General features: G+C 40.0%; 1 protein-coding gene across 2 annotated transcripts in view; it reads right to left on the bottom strand.

Moving 5' to 3' along the window:
* The window catches only part of fam168a (family with sequence similarity 168 member A), a 120216-nt gene extending 99037 nt beyond the window's left edge, over positions 1–21179 (bottom strand). For both annotated transcript variants that reach the window (XM_063054439.1, XM_063054438.1), the window contains exon 1: positions 21053–21179. The gene's annotated coding sequence lies outside the window, so the exon portion shown is untranslated. The remainder of the gene's footprint in view (positions 1–21052) is intronic.
* Positions 21180–21513: the final 334 nt, after the last annotated feature.

Consider the following 21513-nt stretch of genomic DNA (forward strand, 5'->3'; position numbering starts at 1 on the left):
AGTTTCAACCTTGGTGATGTCAGCCCAACTGCACTAGGCAGGACATGTTGTCAGAATGCCTGATGGAAGACTGCTTACGGACATCTTGTATGGCCAACCGTCCAGTAGTACCCAAAAACGAGGAGGCTAGTGACTATGGTACAAGGATGTTCTGCACAGGAGCCTCAAGAAAGCTGACATTGCCCCATTAACATGGGAGGATCTGGCTCAAGATCACTCACAGTGGAGGGACGCCATCAGAAAAGGTGTGGACGCTGCTGAGAACAAGCTGAACGAGGCAGAGGAAAGGCACAGGAAGCGCCACAACAGAGCTTCTGCCCCTGCTGCCTCTCCAGGCCTCACCTGCCAGGTATGTGGCAAGCACTGCCTGTCAAGGAACGGCCTGGCCTGTACAGCCATACCAGGACACACATATCAAACCTCACTAACTGACTGAAAGGAACCATCATCATCCTATGGGATGGAGAGAGCAAGAGCAACTACACTAACTTTCCTCAAGTGTAATTTTAGGCAGTTTTTAGAGTAGGTTACAAGGTCAGCACAACATTGTGGGCCGAAGGGCCTGTAATGTGCTGTAAATTCTTATGTTCAAAGTAATATATTACCTTACCAACTCACCCAATTTGATGATGTAGAGAATTGGAGGATCACTTGTTTTCAATGAATTCATATGAATAAATATCTCTCCCTCTCTGTAAAGTACAGCAGAATGGTGGATTTTTAATAAACCAAACCAAAGTGAAGACAAAAGAGCATTCAAATCAGGTAAGTGATAGAGAAGCACAAATCTGGGGAACAGTACAAGACCATCTCAAAGGCACTGAACATACCTTGGTGCTCAGTGCAGTCCACTATGAAAAAGGTGGAAAATATGAAACTGCACCACACTGCCAAGGTCAGGCTGCCCTTTAAGCTTAGACACCAGAGAAGAATATAAGAGAGGCTACCGTGATGCTAGTCACTGAATGAACTGCAGAAGTCAGTGGATGCAACCAGAGAGCAAGTACATTGCTCCACAGTCTCTAAGGATTTGCACAAGATATTTATGCAAGAGTGGCCCTGGCCAATAGCATATCTTTGCCAGTCAAGGCTTCGCAAAGCGTCACTTAGAAGATACTGTAAATATGTGGAAGATGATCTTGTGCCTGGATGAGGCTGAAGTGGAACTTTTTGGCCTCAACACTAAGTGGTATGTGTGGCATAAACTTAATACTGTGCATCAGCCAGGTAACACCATCCCTACTGTAAAGTATGGTGGAGGCAGCATCATACTATAGGGATGCTTTTCAGTAGCAGGGACTGGAAATCTAATCAGCATTGATGGGCAGATGAATGCTGAAAAATGCAGAGAGATCCTAGATAAAAACCTGCTAGTCTCTGCCAGAGAAAGATAGGAAACTGGGGAGGAAGTAGTCTTTCAGCAGGACAACGATCCAAAGCACACTGCCAGATGAAGAAAATTCATGTCCCTGAGAGGCCCAGTCAAGAGTCTTGATCTTAACCTAATCAAACATCTCTGGCAAGACCTCAAAATTGCTGTCCACTGCCACTCTCCAACTAACATAGCACAGCATGAGCGATTGAATGAATACACAAATCTTGCTCCATTACATTGTGCAAAGCTAAAAGAGATTTATCGAAAAATAGACTACTGGCTGTAATAGCTGCAAGAGATGGTTCAACTAAATACAGAGTAAAGGGGACATGAGTACTTTTGAACTGCTGACATTTCAGTTTTTGAATTTTTAGTTTTTCCTGCTTTACAATTTTCCCTTTTTTTGGGGGGCTCTGCTGCATGTAAAATAAAAAGTGTGTGATTCACAAATAAAAATTCTCAGTTAAATTGATGAAAATCACTGGTTGTAATACTCATTTATGTGAACAAAGTGTTGAGGGCTGAATACTTTTACAAGGTACTGAAACTTCAGAACATTTAATACATATATGTCACAAAGATCTGAATTTATATCATGTAAGGAAACATACATTTGGAAAACATTCTAGGCGCATTGCAACTTTTTCACCTCAGCATCACCACTAGTAAAAGAATGCAATTACAGCACAAGGAAACAGACATCTTTAAATACAACTTAGGGATTCATTATGGAAAATGGTGACAACCATAAAACAAAATCTTGAAGCAAGATTCACTAAATTATACCCGAAATGATCTATATACATCTGAGTGATGGACATTTTATTTTTGTGGTTGTCAGAAAGACAAAGATAAAAGATACTAGGATAAGAAACAAATTAGATTTATCGGTCTTAGTCAAGGTCATCGTTCACCTCTTTTCATGTATTCTGCTCACTCATCTCTCACCCAACCAAACTCTTAATCACGTTGCCCTTACTTTCCAACTCTATCAGTCTCAAGGATACCTTGCTCCAACCACCTTTGTCAATTTTTGTTCAGCATATCCAGAGGAAAGGAATAAACAAGCTTGCAAATTAGTTCACTATTCCAGGAAAAGTGCATCGCTATCGAACCAACATAATTAGTTCACTCCTGGGGCTTTCTAAACTCAGAAGAAACAACGTTAAAGCAACCTGCTTTATATAATCCTACTTTTATTTTCATTAAAAGAGCCTGTACTAGATTTAACAGCAGATATCCAGCATTATGGATATCACCAATGAATGCCCTGATTGGAAAATCCTACAAAAAAAAAGTGGATATGGGTAAAGCCATCCCCACCAAGCACATCTACATGGATAGCTGTCACAGAAAAGCATCAACATCAGGGATCTCCACCTATCAAGGCCATGCTCTCCTTCCACTGCTGCCATCTGGAAAGTGGTACAGCAGCCTCAGTAATCTCACCACCAGGTTCAGGAATAGTTATTACTCAACCATCAGCTTCCTGAACCAGTGAGGATAATTCAGTGATGGGGCAAGTGAAGTTATTTCTACAATGCATGCATTTACTTTCATGGACTTTTCATCTCGTTCTCAATATTTATTTTCTTTTTTCCTCTGTATTTGCTGTTTGTCTTTTGCACATCGGTTGTTTGCCCACCCTATTGGGTGCTGTTACTAATTGATTCTATTTTGGTTCTTAAATTTATTGAGTATGTTAGCATTGTATATGGTGACATAAATTTAATTCTCGAAGTACATATACTTTGAACTTCCAAGTAATTCATGTATTGCACTGTACTACAGCCATAAAACAACAAATTTCACAACATACTGTATGTTAGTGATAATAATCCTGATTCAGATTTGGAATAAATAATTTGAAGCAAGTCTAATCTTAAAATTAAAATGCAATTTGCCTCTTGCTCTAATCTCATCCAGTTGGAAAATGAAATTTAATTGAGGGAAAGTGTGATAAGTGCATTTGGGCTGATACAGCAAGGCAAGGGAATATAGAATAAATCTGATTTCAAAGTCTAAATCATTACCCCCTCATTCCTGTGAATAACAACCCTTTAACTTCATTTTGTTTTGTCTTGAAACAAACCAACTTGACATGTTGCTATTTGACCTCTGATTCCACATTCCCTAGCCCATGACTACTTTAATGAAGGCCTTTTGAAAATCTTAATAAGATACTCTCATTCTTACCACTGATCACTTTATCACTTCTCCCTATTGAAGAGCATGGAATGGATTATTTAAAATGGTGGTGGTGTTAAAAATTCATGCTTAAATGTCAAACCTTCCATATTTTGGTCAACAAAAGAAACAAAGTATAAGCCAGAGATGTGAAGCCTGTCAGGATAATAAACCTCAGCTTTCAAATTTCAGAATATTACCATTATCCACAATAGGATGGACAGATTAAACAGTCACATTTTAATGCTAGGTGTGTTATGGGTAAGGGTGATGAATTTAGAACCTGGATCAGTACATGGAATTATGGCATGCCTATAGATTTGTTTGAGAGGGGACCAGGGATGCTCCATGGTCAATATTTTAGAGAAGATAGAAAAGGGAGTAAAAGAGGGTGGAATAATGTTATTAATTAGGGACAATATGGGAGCAGCACTAAGGAACACACCGGACGGTTTATCCACTGAGTATATCGGTGGAACTCAAAAGGCATTATCACTGATGGGATTATACTACAGAGCTTTGCCAATAGACAATGGAACATTGATGAACAGATGTGCAGGTAAATTAGGGAAAGGAAAAACAACAGGGGTAACTTCAACTTCCTTAGTATATACTGGGAATTCCTTAGTGCAAGAGATTTAGGGTGGGGCAGTACATCCAGGAAGGTTTGTTAAATCAATACAAGACATAGGAGCAGAATTAAGCCAATTATCCCACCAAGTCTGCTCCACCTGGTACCCCCATGTTGTGAAATTTGTTGCTGTGTTAGTAGTACAGTGTATATTAAAAATTAAAAGATACAAGAAATATTAATGCAAAAAAGAGCACAAATAGGTAGGGTTCAAGAACCATTCAGAAATCCAATGGCAGAGGGAAGAAGCTGTTCCTAAAACATTGACAGTGCGTCTTCAGGCTCTCGTACTTCTTCTCTGACGGCAGTAATGAGAAAAGGCATGTCCTGGATGGTGGTGGTCCTTAGTAATGGATGCTGTCTCCTTGAGGCATCACCCTTCAAAAAAATGTCCTCAATGATGAGGAGACTAGAGACTAGAGCCAACAGAGCTGGCCAAGTCTACAGACCTCTTATCCAAGAAAAGGGGCATACTGGACCAAGTGTTGGACAATGAGCCTGGCCAGGTGACTGGCCTTTCAGTGGGAGAACAGTTAGAAACAGTGATAAGAACACCTGAAGTTTTTAGGTAGCTATATTAAGTACAGACCTTGAGGGAAAGTATTAAATTGAAGCAGGGCAAATAATGAGAATACTAGCCAGGAAATAGGTAGAGTTAATTGGGAACAGTCATGTTTGTAAAGTACCCACACCTGACATGTGGAGAGTGTTTAAAGACCAACTGCACAGGGTACAGGACAGATATGTTCCAGTAGGAAGGGCAGACAAGGATTGCAAGGTACAGGAAATCTAGATGGCGAGAGAAGTGAATTTAGTCGAGAAAAAGGAAGCATACCCAAGGCTTAAGAAGCTAGAATCAAGCAGAGCTTTTGAAGATTATAAAGAAGCCTGAAAAGAACTTGGAGAGAAGCCAGGAGGGAACTTGGAAAGCTACGACGGACCAGAAAACATCTTTGACAAGTATAATTTTAAAAAATCCCATAGATACATACATCAAAAGCAAAAGGGTAACGAGGGAGCAGGTACAACCACTCAAGGATAAAGAAGGGAACATGCACTTGGAAGTGAAGGATGTGGATAAGGTCCTAAATGAGCTTCAGTATTTACCAAGAAGGATGCAAGAAAGGGAGATCAGTATGGGGCATGCTAATATGCCAGGGCATTTCAAAATGAACGAGGTAGTGTTAGGTCTCAAAGAACATTAAGGGGATGTCCCCTGGGTCTGATGGGCCCAAAGTTACTGAGAAATGCAAGATCTCTCTGAAAGTGGCTACGCATGATATAATGATAAAAGGGGCATAGGGCATTCTTGCATTTATTAGTGAGGAATTGACTTTAAGAACTCAAGTTATGTCACAGTTTTATAAAACTCTAGTTAGGCCACATCTGGAATATTACATTCAGTTTGCTCACTCCATTATAGGAAGGAGGTAGAGGCATTAGAGAGCACTGAAGAGTTTACCAAGATCTGCCTGGATTAGAAGGCATGGGCAAGAGGTTGGACAAAGTTGGTTGTTCTCTCTGTAGTGGCAGAGGCTGAGGGGAGATCTGATAGAGGTTTACAAGACTGAGAGATTATAGCTAGTATGCAGCCAGCATCTTTCTCCAATTTGAAATGTCTAATACCAGAGGCAACAATTCAAGTTGAGAGGGAGTAAGTTTAAAGATGTACTTGGCAAGTTTTGGTTTTACTGCGCTGGGTGCCTGTAATGTGCTTCTGGCTCGGTGATGGGAGGTAAATACAAGGTATTCAAAGAGACTGTTACATAAACACATGAATATGCAGGAAATGGAAATTTATGGACATTGTGTAGGCAGAGGGATTAGCCCATTTGATTACTAATTTAATTAGCTCAGCACACATTGTGGTCTGAAGGGCCTGTTCTATAATGAAATTTTGAAATCTCAAGTAAACACGAAGAATTCTGCAGATGCTGGAAATTCAAGCAACACACATCAAAGTTGCTGGTGAACGCAGCAGGCCAGGCAGCATCTCTAGGAAGAGGTACAGTCGACGTTTCGGGCCGAGACCTTTCGTCAGGACTAACTGAAGGAAGAGCTAGTAAGAGATTTGAAAGTGGGAGGGGGAAATCCAAAGTGATAGGAGAAGACAGGAGGGGGACAGATGATTGGCAAAAAGGATATGAGAGGATTATGGGACAGGAGGCCCAGGGAGAAGGGAAAGGGGGGGGAATCCAGAGGGATGGGCGTGGGGTATAGTCAGAGGGACAGAGGGAGAAAAAGGAGAGTGAGAGAAAGAATGTGTATATAAATAAATAACAGATGGGGTACGAGGGGGAGGTGGGGTATTAGCAGAAGTTTGAGAAGTCAATGTTCATGCCATCAAGTTGGAGGCTACCCAGATGGAATATAAGGTGTTGTTCCTCCAACCTGAGTGTGGCTTCATCTTTACAGTAGAGGAGGCTGTGGACAGACATATCAGAATGGGAATGGGATGTGGAATTAAAATATATAGCCACTGGGAGATCCTGCTTTCTAGGGCGGACAGAGCGTAGGTGTTCAGCAAAACGATCTCCCAGTCTGCGTCGGGTCTCGCCAATATATAGAAGGCCACATCGGGAGCACCAGACACAGTACATCACCCCAGCCGACTCTCAAGATATTATTTCTGCATAATAGATGCAGAAAGGTTTAAATTCACAGATCTAGATCCTATCTCTGGAACTTCTACAACTCCCCCCCGCCCAACCCCGTGCTCTGCTCTAATGCTAGACTTCAGACTGCAATTTAACAGCATGTAAAGATACCTGGAGAGCAAGTTTTAGATTAAAGTTACTTGCACAACTCCAGATTTTACAAAAAAAACTGTTTCCTACAAATTTCAGTATTTCTCAGGATATTTTTCCTGAGTATAAGTATTTTCCCGAAGTAAACGTAAATGGCACAGTTAAATAGCTACAGTATATTAGTAAATTAGGAGTACTAAGATTTATAACAATTCAAATGTTTTGATGAATAAAGACCATTTATTCAATGGCCAAGCTTTCTCCATAGCACGTCCAGCATAACTACAAACATGCATATTGTTTTTATCCTTGCTACTCCATCTGATAGTTTCCGCATAAAATAAAATCTGTGACAAATGTCAGGCATCACATACATCAGTTACCGATTATGGAAAAACTTTAAAAAATTCATTTAGACAATTAAGGAAATGCTGGATATTTTAACTCACCATAAATTTTAAAACTTATTTATAGAAGGCGTAAGTTCGAAGTAGATATGAAGAAGGTATTCCCTCTCACCCTCGCATGCTGAGTGGTGTGTGCCTAAAATGCACTCATAGCACTGGTGGTAGAGGCATTCAAAAGGCTCTTTGGCACAAGAATCTGCATGAATTTTAAAGGTATGCACATTATGTAAAAGGAATTAGCTAAAAATTAGTAATAAAATGCCCAACTGTTTAGTTGGGTACAACACTGTGAGCTGAAGGGCCTGATCTTGTACTCTGTTTTATGTAAAATAATCAAATCTAAAAAATGAAAAGCAAACTGCAACACTTGCTTTTACAAAATTAACCAAAAAATAAAATTCTAGTAATACCATGCTATGACAGCAAGTTACAATTAAAGCTTTCTTACTTTTTGCTATTTCTAACATGTGAATTAATTTCTGAATTGGCCATAAAAAAATTATAAATCAAAGCACAATGAGGACATGATCATCCTAGAGATTAGATTACAGGTTAGAGAAAAAAAATTGCAATTTCAGCCATCAATAGGTTTTGCTTTTCATACAAGTTGTTTACCTAATATCTGTAGTTTAAGTGCTCTGGATTTCCATTCCACTCACCTCATTCCCCATTTTAGAGGCAGACTGCAATGTTCCTTCTAGCCCTTATACTAAATATCTCAAACTCCTCAGCCCTGCTTTGAGCTCAAACCAACTAGAGTTAAAAGGAGAAGTCCCAAATGGAAAAAATACTACAGATGCTTAAAACTAGAGCAACAAAATCTACTGGAGGAACTCAGCAAATCAAACAGCATCTATAAGAAGAAAGGAATTACTGATGTTGAAACACTGCACAAGATCAATTCCCTACCAACAAACAGGTACTGCTTGACCTAATGAGTTCCTCCAGCAGCAGATTGCTTGTTGGAGCCTAGTAGGTCTTAGATATTCAGTCAGCTAAGTGCCAATGCTGTCAAGTCAGAAGGCAAGCAGCTCAAGGCCTGCTCGGAGATACCTGGGCAACATCTGCTTTACACAAAAGGTAGTTAATAATGGAACCAGCTGCCAGAGGAAGTGGTTGAGGCAAGTACATTAGGTACATTTTAATATATGGACACGATATGACGTCAAAGGCATGAACAAAGTGATGAGAAAGGGCATTAGTTTGAATGTACATTTAAGTCAGCACGGCCAAAGGGCTCTCTGCACTTTACAACTATATGACACTAAGGGGCTGTGACAAAAGTTTATAAACTAATCCAATATATTTTATACTTTAAATTAAAATATTGTATGCAATTTTAGTTTTGGTCATTTTGAAACAAAATACACAAAACATTTCTTTCCCCATTCTACAGAATTAACAATCCCACGAAAATTAATAGGGCTTCAACTTGCTCACCAATTACCTTGGGATAAAGCTGCCAGATGCAGTGCACAATTTCCTTAGTGAATCACAGCTGAAACAGTAGGCTCAATGACAAATGTAACAGTGAAACAGCCAGATGCATTAGCGTGTAAACTTCAGGGTGTCTCAGACTTACACATTTGACATGCACAAAGTTAAGTGGACACTGTACCAAGGTGCAAGGAGCTCAGAATCACTGACCATCAGCATAACCTGTTCCATTAAACCAAGACAAAAGGCATCACTAGATTGTAGGAATTCTTCTGGTGCTTAACCATTTATTTGCCTTTCAACAAACATTTAAAACTGACTCAATTTTTCCACAGATACAGTTCCTTATGCTCAACAAGTCCATACTGACTACAGTGCCCACACAGCTAGTCCCCAGTTCCTGTATTCAATCCACACCTTTCCAAGTCAAGTACCTCCATGCACCTATCCAACTGCAAGTCTTTCTTAAATGATACAATTGTACCTGCTCAATCACTTCCTCCGGCCAGCCGGTGGGGTAATGGCATCTGTACTAGACTTCTGGGCGAGTGGTCCCAATTTCGAATCCGGCCAGCTCCTTGCACGCTTTCCATCCGTGCTGAGTTGAGCGCCGAGCTAGCAACTCTACCTCATAAAACTGACAAATGCTAAAGAAACTGGAAGGTTGCAATGAGATGCAGGAGAATATATATATATATATCCCAAAATGTGTGTGAAAATCCCAGAAAATCATTCATTTCTGAATATTCAAACCACCCCTTTTGGCACCAATAATTCCACTGTCAAAGTCACTTTGGTCACATTTCTTCCCCCATTCTGATGATTGGTCTGAACAACTGAACGTCTTTACCATGTGTGCATGCTTTGATGCAGAGTTGCTGACACATAATTGGTTGATTAGATATTTGCATTAACAAGATGTACATGTGTAACCTAATAAAGTGGCCACTGAGTGTAACGTCCCAATTCCTATATTCACAATGGTGAAGGCCAGCATGCTAAACAACTTCTTCACTACCATGTCTACCTGTCAGCAAACTTTGCACTTGTACTCCTAACTCACACTGTTCTATTGCACTCCCTGGTGCCTTACCAATCATTGTACAAGTTCTGCTCTGGTTTGACTTTCCAAAATGCAGCATCTTGAACTCCATTTGCCACTCCTCCTCCCACTTCCCTAATTGACCAAGATAACCAACCTCCTTCATTAACAACACCTTATAATTTCAAGTCATCCACAACTTGCTGACCAAGCATTCGACATTTGCATTCAAACCATTTAAATAATGAATAACAACGGTTACACAACAAATACCACTGGCACCCGCAGCACAGCATTAGTCATCAATCTCCTCTCAGAGGACCAACCTTCTACCATCACCCACTGCTTCCCACCTCAGGGCCAATATTGAATCTACCTAACCACCTCTACCTGGATTCCATGGAACTGAAAGTTCCAGACCAGTCTACCTTATCAAAGGCCGCACTGCTCCAAATAGACAACACCCACAGCACTACGATTTTTAATTACTTAATCAAAAACTGAAAGGTTTGTCAAGTATGACTTTCCAAGCTCAAAGCCATGCTGACTCCCCCGAATCAGACACTGTCCCTCTCAACTTCCCCATTAGGCCAAATGTTCTATAGTTCTGATTGACAGCAGCAGAATCCACCAGTAAAATAAATGCATTACAGTTACTTCCACCGCACAAACATGTAACCTCTACCACCATGGGCAAGGAATATACAGGGATCCCCAACCGGCAAGTATTCTGCCTTGGAAATATATTGTGGTTCCTTCATCAGCTGGAACTCCTCTACTTACAAAGCCCACATTAAATAAATAACAATAAAATAGTACCAATTACTTGAGTTAATTGCAGCTTTTTGAACAGCATTCCCACAACTTTGATGCATGAAAGATCTATTTTTTTTTCAACATTCATTCTTCTTGGTAAATACTACAAGGAAAAATGATGAATTATGTATTAGTACTCAAATGTCATCGTTAAAAGCACAAATATGTTGGACATGCTCTGTGTGAAGCCTATATCAAAGGTCTATGGTTGTGCATTCTCTCACCTTACCTCGTGAGGCTGCATAACCTTTTAAAAATGGATGCAAAGAGATGTATCTGTAGTACACAAAGCTACATAAACAGACCGCTTGCTTGCTCACTGTCCCAGCATGAACCTCCCATTACTGCAGTGCAGGCGTATTTTCTATTTTCCAGACTTACGTCATTCCTCCAAATCTATTAACATCTCTTACCGATTCCATCTTCCATCTCCCCTTCTTCAATTCTCTCCCACCCCTACCCCCAGCTACATCACCCTGTTTCTAAATCTTTATCAAAGCCTGGTCCATTTTACTCTTTCACCTCCCATAGTCTGTCTAGCTACAACCTTTTCATTTATAAAATGTGACAACAGTGAAACATTGTCTGTTCTGTCAGTATATAATGCCAATCAACCGAGTCAACTATGCCATTCAAGGAGATCACAGATGAACAGCATCCAAACTCTACTTAACCGTTGTTAAACATCGCTCAATGCTAGTTTTTCCACTCCCCACCCCCCAAAGCACATTCCTAAACAACCTAGATCAGACATCCTTTCTTCATCTCCAGAGAAATGTTTCTCCATAAGCTTCATATTAAGTGGGATACCTTGTAATCTTTCATTCAAGTCATAGAGATGCAGAATGGAAATAGGTCCTTGATGGTCCATATAAACCATCAAGCAACCATTACTAATCCCATGTTAATCATATTTTTTCTTATTCTCCCATTGTTATCATCAACAACCAACCCCCTCCCACAACATCTCAGATTCTACCATTCACCTACACACCAGAGACAATTTACAGTGGCCAATTAGTCTGCCAATCAGCCCATCTTTGGAATGCAACTGGAGGAAACCCACACAATCACAGAGAGAAAGCACAAATTCCACAAGGGCTTCACGCACAGCCATGGTTATCACAGGCCAGAGAGTTCAGAGGAATTGTCATTCTCCTGTATATGCATGCCACCTCTGGTGATCTCAGCAAAGGTTTTCACTTTGCTTAACAACCAGAGTTTTAAAATGGTTCATGAGTCCCCATACTTGGACCAGCTATGATTAATTTCTCAGAGGGCTGAATGAAATATCCATCCTATGATTACTGGGCATACTCAGCTGTTCCTTGGGGCAGGCTGAGCCTTCTAGCTTGGGGAACCTACCAAGCTACTAACAACACCCCAAACCATGGACTTATTTTATACTACTTTAGTAAAAACAAAACGTAATCTGGCAGGATGAAAGTCAATGCTTATTTGTACTCATTTTCTATTTCAAATTTTAAAAGTCAGTATGGAGAACATGACATTCTCAATCTCCCACCATCCTGCTGCCACTAACATCAGAATTATAAATCTGGATATCTAGATTAGCAGTCATGCTAATAGAATACCCATGCTATCACATTCCCCATTCAGGCATGATGAACTTATCAATCAATTCTGGCTTTCTGATAAAGAGTTACACGGTTAAGACACCTTAAAAAGAAATTTCTGACAGCTGTAAAATAACTTTTAAATCAAATTGAGCCATGCTATCATTTTAGTATCTCTTCAATAAATAAATTTCACAAATCTGAATTGCACAACCAAGGTGCAGGAAAACCTGATATCTACTACTCCAAGGATCTGTTGGCTCAGTTTTCTTTCTGTACAACGTGAATCATTTGATCAACAAGATCTTACAAAAAAGAACAGAAAATTTTGAGAAATTGATCTATGTAATATGGAGAAATACAGTGGATTCTGTTTAATTGGAACAAAGAGACTACCCTATTTTGGCCCAATTAAGAAGCTGCCCCCAATTAGTCAATGTTATATGAAAATAATTAAGGTATATAAAAAAGACAAACTGAGTAACAAATTATATGAATTGAAATGAAATATAGAGCAAAATTAGAATACTACCAATAGCACTACAGTACTATAAAACTACTTATCGACAAAGGAGTTCATCCAGTAGACAATGAACAACATCAGCACAGACACCTAGTGCAGATAATGGACTGTCTTCATACAACACTATCAACAACTGCATCCTCTAAATCTTCATTTTAACATTCAACATGATTGTTGATACCTTCAAATTCTTTCTAGTTCCCAACTTGAAGTCCTGAAATTGTTTCATTTTCACTCCCGGCTGTTTCTGGCATCTCCAAGCCCGAATGCTTGAAACCACAGTGAGCAAAACAGTTCTGAATTTTCTTACAGCTTACTTCTCACCAACTATCAATGACAAAAATCACTACTTTTTGAACACTAAATAGCATCAGTTGCTTATTAAGTCTGTTCGCTGTAAACATGCTGTAGCATCTAATGGCCACACAAGTGCGCGTGACCAATGCTAGCTAGAACCTGTTCGGCAAGTCTACTGCTCCAATTAAGCAGCATGGTGTCCTAAATAAACATAGAAAATCTTGTTTGCGTTTATAGGAAATCCCGGCAATTTTCTCAATAGTTTTTGTGTGTTTTTTTAAAAAAGTTGTCCCAAATAAGCAGTTGCCTTGATTAACCAATGGTGCAATTAACCAGAATCCACTGTACATATAAATCAAAAAAAATCAAACCACTACTTGATCTGGTGCAAAAGGTAAACTATTTACTAACAGTTACAACTCTATATAACATTGATCAGGCTACAGTTAGAATACTGCGTTCATTTCTGGTCTTCCAACACTAGGAAGGATGTGACTGTACAGTGGATGCAAAGGAAAATGAGCCAGAATGATTCTAGGACAGAGCACTTTGATAATGAGCAAAGACTGAATAGGTTAGGTCTATTTAACTTAGAGCAGAGGAGGCATAGTCGATAGTGGGAAACGTTTCCTCCAAGAGGATCACAACCTTGCCGTAGGGTTTGGAGGCTTGCGTGCCTCAATGACCCGGAGAGCTATACTGGCTGGAGTCAGGGCCTTGTGCTTTGGCTCTTGCTAGGGTCACCCATGCCAAACAGGTCAAAGGCTAAAGGCCAAAGGCCAGACTAAGCGTGGTCCACCAATCTTCCAAGTTTGGGGATTCAGCTTAGGGCTAACATCCCTCACTGGTCAAAAAAAAAGTTACAGAAACAGCAATGAAGAATCCTTCTATAATTGTGTGCAATGGTATTCTTAAGTCTCCTCCCTGGACTTGCATTGCTGACCATAGTGAAAACCGAGAGGAAGCTACTGGCACGATGAAGGAAGCTCTGAACACCGCCAAGATCAAAACCAAACTTGGCTTTTGAAATGTACAAATCATGTCCAACACTGGCAAGCTAGCACAAATAACTGCAGAAATGTGCCATGACACCCACATATACTGAGTGTCGGTGGAAACAGATGGACAGGGTCTGGCACAATAAAGGCAGCAACTGGTGAAACAGTTTTATACTCAGAAAGGGAAGATGGTCAGCATTATGGTGTAGACAGTGTCCACACCACGGTGATGCTGTACCAAAGGTGTGTTTTGTCCGCACTCTTGTACAGCGCAAAATGCTGGCACATGACAGAGAGCGACCTTGCTAAGCTGTCATCATTCCACACCACGAGCCTCTGGAAAATTCTCCGTATTTTCTGGCCAAAGATCTCCAACCATGCCCTACTCCTTCACTGTTATCAATCCGACATGGCCACAATCATGAGAAAACATTGGAGATGGATTGGACACGTGATGAGAAGAGGCCAACTCCATCAACAAAACAGCACTTCACTGGATCCCTGAACAACACAGGAAATGTGGATGACCAAAGACAACTTAGCACCATACCATGAAGGCAGAAATGAGGACCATGAATCCCACTTGGTGCACAATAGAGAAGATGGACAAGAAAAGACAGATGGAAGACCTTCGTTGCTCCCCTAAATTTCAGTGGCATAACAGGAGTAAGGGAAATGTTTGCCCATAACAGAGTATATAAACCATAGATTTACAGGGGATCTAATGTTTGCCCATTACAGAGTATATAAACCATAGATTTAGAGGGGATCGAATGTTTGGCCATAACAGAGTATATAAACCATAGATTTAGAGGGGATTGAATGTTTGGCCATAACAGAGTATATAAAGCATAGATTTAGAGGGGATTGAATGTTTGGCCATAACAGAGTATATAAAGCATAGATTTAGAGGGGATCGAATGTCCGCCCATAACAGAGTATATAAACCATAGATTTACAGGGGATTTAATGTTTGGCCATTACAGAGTATATAAACCATAGATTTAGAGGGGATCTAATGTTTGGCCATAACAGAGTACATAAAGCATAGATTTAGAGGGGATTGAATGTTTGTCCATTACAGAGTATATAAAGCATATATTTAGAGGGGATCGAATGTTTGCCCATAACAGAGTATATAAACCATAGATTTACAGGGGATTTAATGTTTGGCCATTACAGAGTATATAAACCATAGATTTAGAGGGGATCTAATGTTTGGCCATAACAGAGTATATAAAGCATAGATTTAGAGGGGATCTAATGTTTGGCCATAACAGAGTATATAAAGCATAGATTTAGAGGGGATCGAATGTCCGCCCATAACAGAGTATATAAACCATAGATTTAGAGAGGATCTAATGAGAATTTTTTTTAATCCAGTGGCAATTAGAAACACTGAGGGAATAACGGATGTTGCTCTTTTGGAATGCATGTTAAGTCTTCGGCATCTTAATGAAAGAAATGTGAGAAATAACTGCCACAAAAGTCATCTAATTATGGGATTTCCAGCTGTACTGAAGAACAGGAAAGGGCTTTAAGTATTCCTTCAGAACTCGTCCTATTTTTAATATTAACCTAGGATTACAATGGAACCAAGTATACTTGGGAGTAAACATTCATAGTAGGACTCCAAAAAGAATCTAAGACTTTACTGCATTCAGATTTAATTACAGACAGCATTGAGCAGATGATATTTTTGCTCTGGCTTTGCCAATAGTTACATAACCAAAGAAAATTACTTTATCTTCAGAGCAAAATGTCTGCAGGCCTAAGTCCTCTGGAGACCTGCATGGATGGAGGAGAAGAACGGAGATTGTTTTGATGTGATTTTGTTGTGTTCTGTGTTGGTCTGCTGTGCATTGTGGACATGCCATGTTGGTGCAGAAATGAGTGGCGACACTTGCAGGCTGCCCCCAATAGATCCTCAGCTGTTTGCTGTTAACGCAAACAACGTATTTACCTGTATGTTTTTATTGTACCCGTGATAAATAAACTTGAATCTTGAAATGATTAGAAAACTTACTCACAACCATCTTTAAAAAAAAGCTACATAGTTTCAATTAGAAATACACCCAAATACTAAATGCAGTCTAAAAATCCGTTTAATCATTTGAACTTAATCATGCATTACAGAAGTAATTTTGACTCTCTCCCATAAATATCCAAAGTAGTTTCTATTGCATGGCCTTCACAATATTACTCTCTCAGTAAACTTGCTACTTAATTAAAGGTATTCAAGATATCTTACATGTCCTATTTTTGTTTGGTTACATCTCTATTAGTCACAACACATTAGCATTGCACTCCAGTTCATTCTATACAGAGAACTTGGAACACATTTTCTTCACTGAATGCCTTAGCATATCTCTGGGATATGCAGTCCAAGAGAATGTAACACAAAGTTACGCAGTGAATCACAAAACACTGGCCAAATACTACATTACAAACCAAACTGTGAACTCAATTTTTCAACAGCCAACTATCTGTAAATTATGGCAACAATAATTGTTGTATTCAATTTACTGATCTCACACATGGCCAAGTACAGCCACACACTCCATTGAAACAAAGCATGGTGCCAGTTCCACTTGAGACTTTGGCACAAACGCCCAGGTTAACTCACCAAGTGTATGAGAGATCACCCAAGATTAACCTGATACAGCAAAAGAAACAAGTGATCCAAACAGGAAAAGGAATCCCATAAGTTGCATCTGTTTCCAAAGTGGATGTAAAATGTCCTGTGGCACTATTTTGAACAACAGCAAGTTATCCCCATTTCCTTTGGCAAACATTATTCTTCTATCGGTTCATTACGAGTCCAAATCAAATCTCACGTTCTTCTACCTGAATAGAAAACAATCTTCCAAGCTTCATACATCAAAGTTGCTGGTGAACGCAGCAGGCCAGGCAGCATCTATAGGAAGAGGCGCAGTCGACGTTTCAGGCCGAGACCCTTCCAAGCTTACTGTTTTAGTCATATCTTCATCCTGCTGGCTCAACATCCTTGATCCATGCTCAGACAGTAAAATGATGCATTGGTAAATGGACTTTTAACCTCACAGTCTACCTTGTTATGGTCTTACATCTTGTCTTCTACCTCAAAGCACTTATTTGGCATTCTGTTAGTCTTTTACCTTGTATTACCCATGTACTTATAATGATCTGATCCATGTGATCAGTACGCAAGGCAAGCTTTTCATATGTATCTTGGTACACATGACGATAAGAAACCAATTCCAGTTCTATCTTCTATGGATGTTTATATTTTGTAGCTTAAAGAAATCAAAGAATAAGCAAAAGACCTACTAAATGCCAATTTTTCAGGTCTATTCTGCAACACCCCAAAAACACAAACTTCTACATTGTGTTTAAAGAAGTGATTTCCTATTTTTAATGTTTGTTACAGCTGGTCCTGAGGAGTTTTTTTTGTTATTTATGTCTTGTTTAATTAGTGGTTATACAACGATGGGCCAAGAGTGTATGAACAACACACACACTATTTTGTTAGGCCTGCTGGGGTTTTTTCTTTTAATTTTGCAAACATAATTTCATTCACTGAGGTCATACTATTCTAAGTCTTAAAAAGCAAATTTATTCCACATAGGCAGTGTGCACATCGTTCATTTAGTGAAGTTGGAGATACAGAGCAAATAGACCATCTGACAAATAAGCAGTCAGCCATGTTGGTGCCTGAAATATCAGGCTACCATGCAGCAATGGTTTCTGTACTTCGAGCTGAGCTTCAGTAAGCACACTGCCTGCTCCACAACTACTGACAAGTGAAGCCACACCAAATGTTCTTCAGCAAGACTTGTGTCACTTTCAAATAATGTACGTTGTGAATCACCTGCATCGGCAGTTGTCCACTGCAAAGTGGCAGGCAAAACCTGTTGATGGCCAGAAAACTATCCCCAGTGCTGCTCACTGCACTCCCCAAACAAACACAAACAAGATGTGCACTGGCATCACAGTGCAAGAAAACAGTGGCCATCACCTAACATTGATACATTTTGCCACAAAACATTTAGGCCAATGGCTTTGATGATGTATGACAGATATTATGATTTTTATTATTGATTACTGTTGCTATATTTTGGGTCAATGGTTGTAAACCCCTTCATGGTATACAAATGTTGATAAGTTTATCTAGACTGTCCCTATTTCATGTACCGACAATTTGAATTGGTAAAATATGCCAAAAAACAAAGTTACCTGTAGAAATTAAATCAAAATAGAACCATACTGAGCCCTGCTTATACTACGCACTTTTCAATAGCACAGAATGAAGCAAACTTATCTTAAAGCAACTGTATCTGGATCTATATTTCTGAAAGCCTTTACATGTACAGATGAAATGAGAATTGTGACCAAACTTCATAAACATTTAAATATGGATACAGTTACAGCAAGGTAGAGAAAATTTCAAGTAAGATGCCCAGTTTCAAAACAATCACCATTCACAATTCAGCAAATTCTTCAACTTCAAGGGAGATTCTACCAAAAAATGAGGCATCTCATTCTTGAAGAATCTCAAACATGTTTATCTATATATGTCTATATATATCTATATATCTCTATAGATATAGATAGAGATCCATGCCAAAAATTACAACATCTAGTTTAGCCTGAGTGTGTGTTACACTATTTCTATTTGTAACTATTGCCTTTCGTACTAATGTTCAAAACTCAAGATTTCCAACCTGCTATTGTTTCTGATAACCAACATCTGAGATGACCAAATCCAGAATATTTAATCCAAAAAAAATTACATGAATACATTCAAAATTAAAAATAGTACTAAACCTTCACCACATTCAAAGTAACAGGACGGACAGTTGAAGAGATATCATCTGCACATTACGGCCTACAACTAGGAAGCTGAACTAACAGACACTGTTGCTGTCTTGGGTACAATGGGCCAAATGGCCCTGCCAGGAATCTAAATGATTCTATGCATTGAATGTAGACATGACAAAACTGCACTTTCTGTTTACCTAACTCCCAAGCATGAAATACTTAAAGTGAAATTAAATTTATCTCCAAAACACTAAATAGCATTCAGATCAATTATAGATTAATACAGGTACCAACTGCACAAATTCAAGATGCAAGGAAGAAATTCTAATAGGTAGTAACATTCACAAGATCTGGAATATTTTACATTGAACAGCTCACATTGGTAGTCATGGATGTAGAACAAGCAGGTTCTGCACGAATACACACAACCCATTACAGAGGAAGATGAGACATACAACATCTTAAAAACTGACAACCACTGAACAGGCAATCTACATTTTATATTGTAATTTCTGTACACTAGCAAATACTTACATTATTAGACAGTTGGCAGAATCAAAGTAACTGAATATTAGTGTCATGTATTTTGGAAAGGGGAGGTGAACAGGACAGATTAAAAAAGACTAACAGCATTGAAAAAAAAAATACAGCCTCAGTTATGTTCAATGAAATATTGCTTTGGCATTCAACCCAAAATATAAGTCAGCACATTCAATAAAATCGTGGCGTTGAAACAAAATCAGAAAAACTGCCTGATGAATGTGCCAAGGTCGACAGCAAGGTATAGTATTGTGCATCTGAGTGTTGGTACACCATCCTAGGAAATAACGAACTCCTCTGGTAAGCATTTTTGAATCAAAAATGTTCAGTAGTTTACAGTAGGCGTAAATGTTATTTCGATGTATATCCGCACGTATATACACAAAACGGATTGACGTGTTTGAATTAACGCAGTTGCATCAGAGAAAATGAAAGGAAAAAACTGAAAGAATTTTTTGGCTGAGACAGTCGAAACAGCAATGTACACCGTCCCTAGAGTTCCGTAAAGCCTTTCCCGTTGTTCAAAATGGACCAAATTACTGGGAAACTATTAAAACATTTATGCCTCGGTCATTTGGTTCAACTGACATAGTTCTTAAAAACTAATAGCTTTTAATGCCTTTCAGGTTCTTAAAACCAGCAGCCATAACCCGTCCATTTTAAGTACTCGTATCATGCTCCTAAACAGCAGAAACAGGAATTGGCATTGCTTCAAAATGCAATCCACATTTTTAACATTTATATATTTTTAAACATATAGGTTATATATTTTGAAAAATTGGTTATTCAGCTGCATTTAGGTAATAGCAAAAAGACCCATCTTAGTATAACATCACTACGGTCCTTTTCCGCGTTTGGGGGGGGGTATGGTACTGAGATTGTTCACTAACTGAAAAGAAAATATTGTCGCCATCACAAAGACACTTCTAACAACTGAACGAATGCATTACACACGGAGCCGCCTATATTAACTGTACTTCAGGTGCAGCCTAGCGCATTGAAACACCGTCTCAATGTCTATTTTAAAATAAACATGACAAAAAATGTACCCACAGATTGCAGCAAGGCAGAAAAAAAGAGTGGGAATGGGAGCGTAGAAATGGGACCATGAAAGGGGAAAAAAAAATCAAAATACTTGCTCTTGTTGGGTTTAGCGTAAGGAAGACATAATAAAGCAAATCAAAGTTAAATAGGGGCATGCAGTTTGATGCATTCTCCTTCAAGCTTTGCGGCTGTTTCCGCGCCTCGCTGCATTCCTAGGCTCGTGAGAAAGAGCCCTTCATCGTCTCTGGGACTGAGAAGCAGTGGACAAGGGGGCTCCTGCGCCAGCAACGTCCATTTTAGTTCACTATTTTTCTTCCCACCGTCCCCTCACGGGGAGCCCGGCATCCCAAAACAAACGGACCCGTGTGATCATTACCCCGCACGGAGACTTCGACGACCAAGTTAGGGTGGGAGGGAAGATCGAATCCCGCCGCAGCCAGCCCTGCCCCCCTGCACAACTCAGTCAGCAGGCACAACAAACCGTCCATCTTAAAGCAACAACAAAAAAAAACTCCCTTTTTTATTGTTTCTCCTCCTTCTCCTCACTTGCAATGGCGCAAAACGAAAAGAAAAACAGCAGGGCGCCTGTCGCCTCCAGAGCTGCAAGTGGAAAGAAAGATCAGGCGCTTACCAGCAAGAACCGAACCGAGCACCTCCCTCCCTGCCTGCCTGCTTATGGGTTTTTTTTCTCTCTCGCTCCGCACAGCTCGGTCTCCTTCTCAAACCAGAGGGAGGGAAACGGCAGAACGACACATCCGGCACCGCCTCTGCCTGCCGCGTCATGACGTGCCGAAGGTAACCGGCCCCCTCCAGCCTCCCCAGCTGTCAATCATCCATGCTATCCTACCACGAAGCAGCTCCCCCCCACCCCTTCCTCCCGCTCTCCCTACGTGAGTCCTACGTGAGTCCCTCGTGCCTCGCAGCCGATCTCCCTCCTGGCACCGATCCCGGCAGGTTCCTCCTTCTCCACCCCCGGGGGTCCCAAACACCCCTTCCAGGTGAGGAGACACTTCAGCTGCGCCAGTCTGGCGCTTATTTCTACGTGCGTGCTAGCGGCTACGCCCTCTCCCTCACCGGCATTCAGGACCCCGA

Source organism: Mobula hypostoma, chromosome 7 (genome assembly GCF_963921235.1).
Source record: "Mobula hypostoma chromosome 7, sMobHyp1.1, whole genome shotgun sequence".
NCBI classification, from domain to species: Eukaryota; Metazoa; Chordata; class Chondrichthyes; order Myliobatiformes; family Myliobatidae; genus Mobula; species Mobula hypostoma.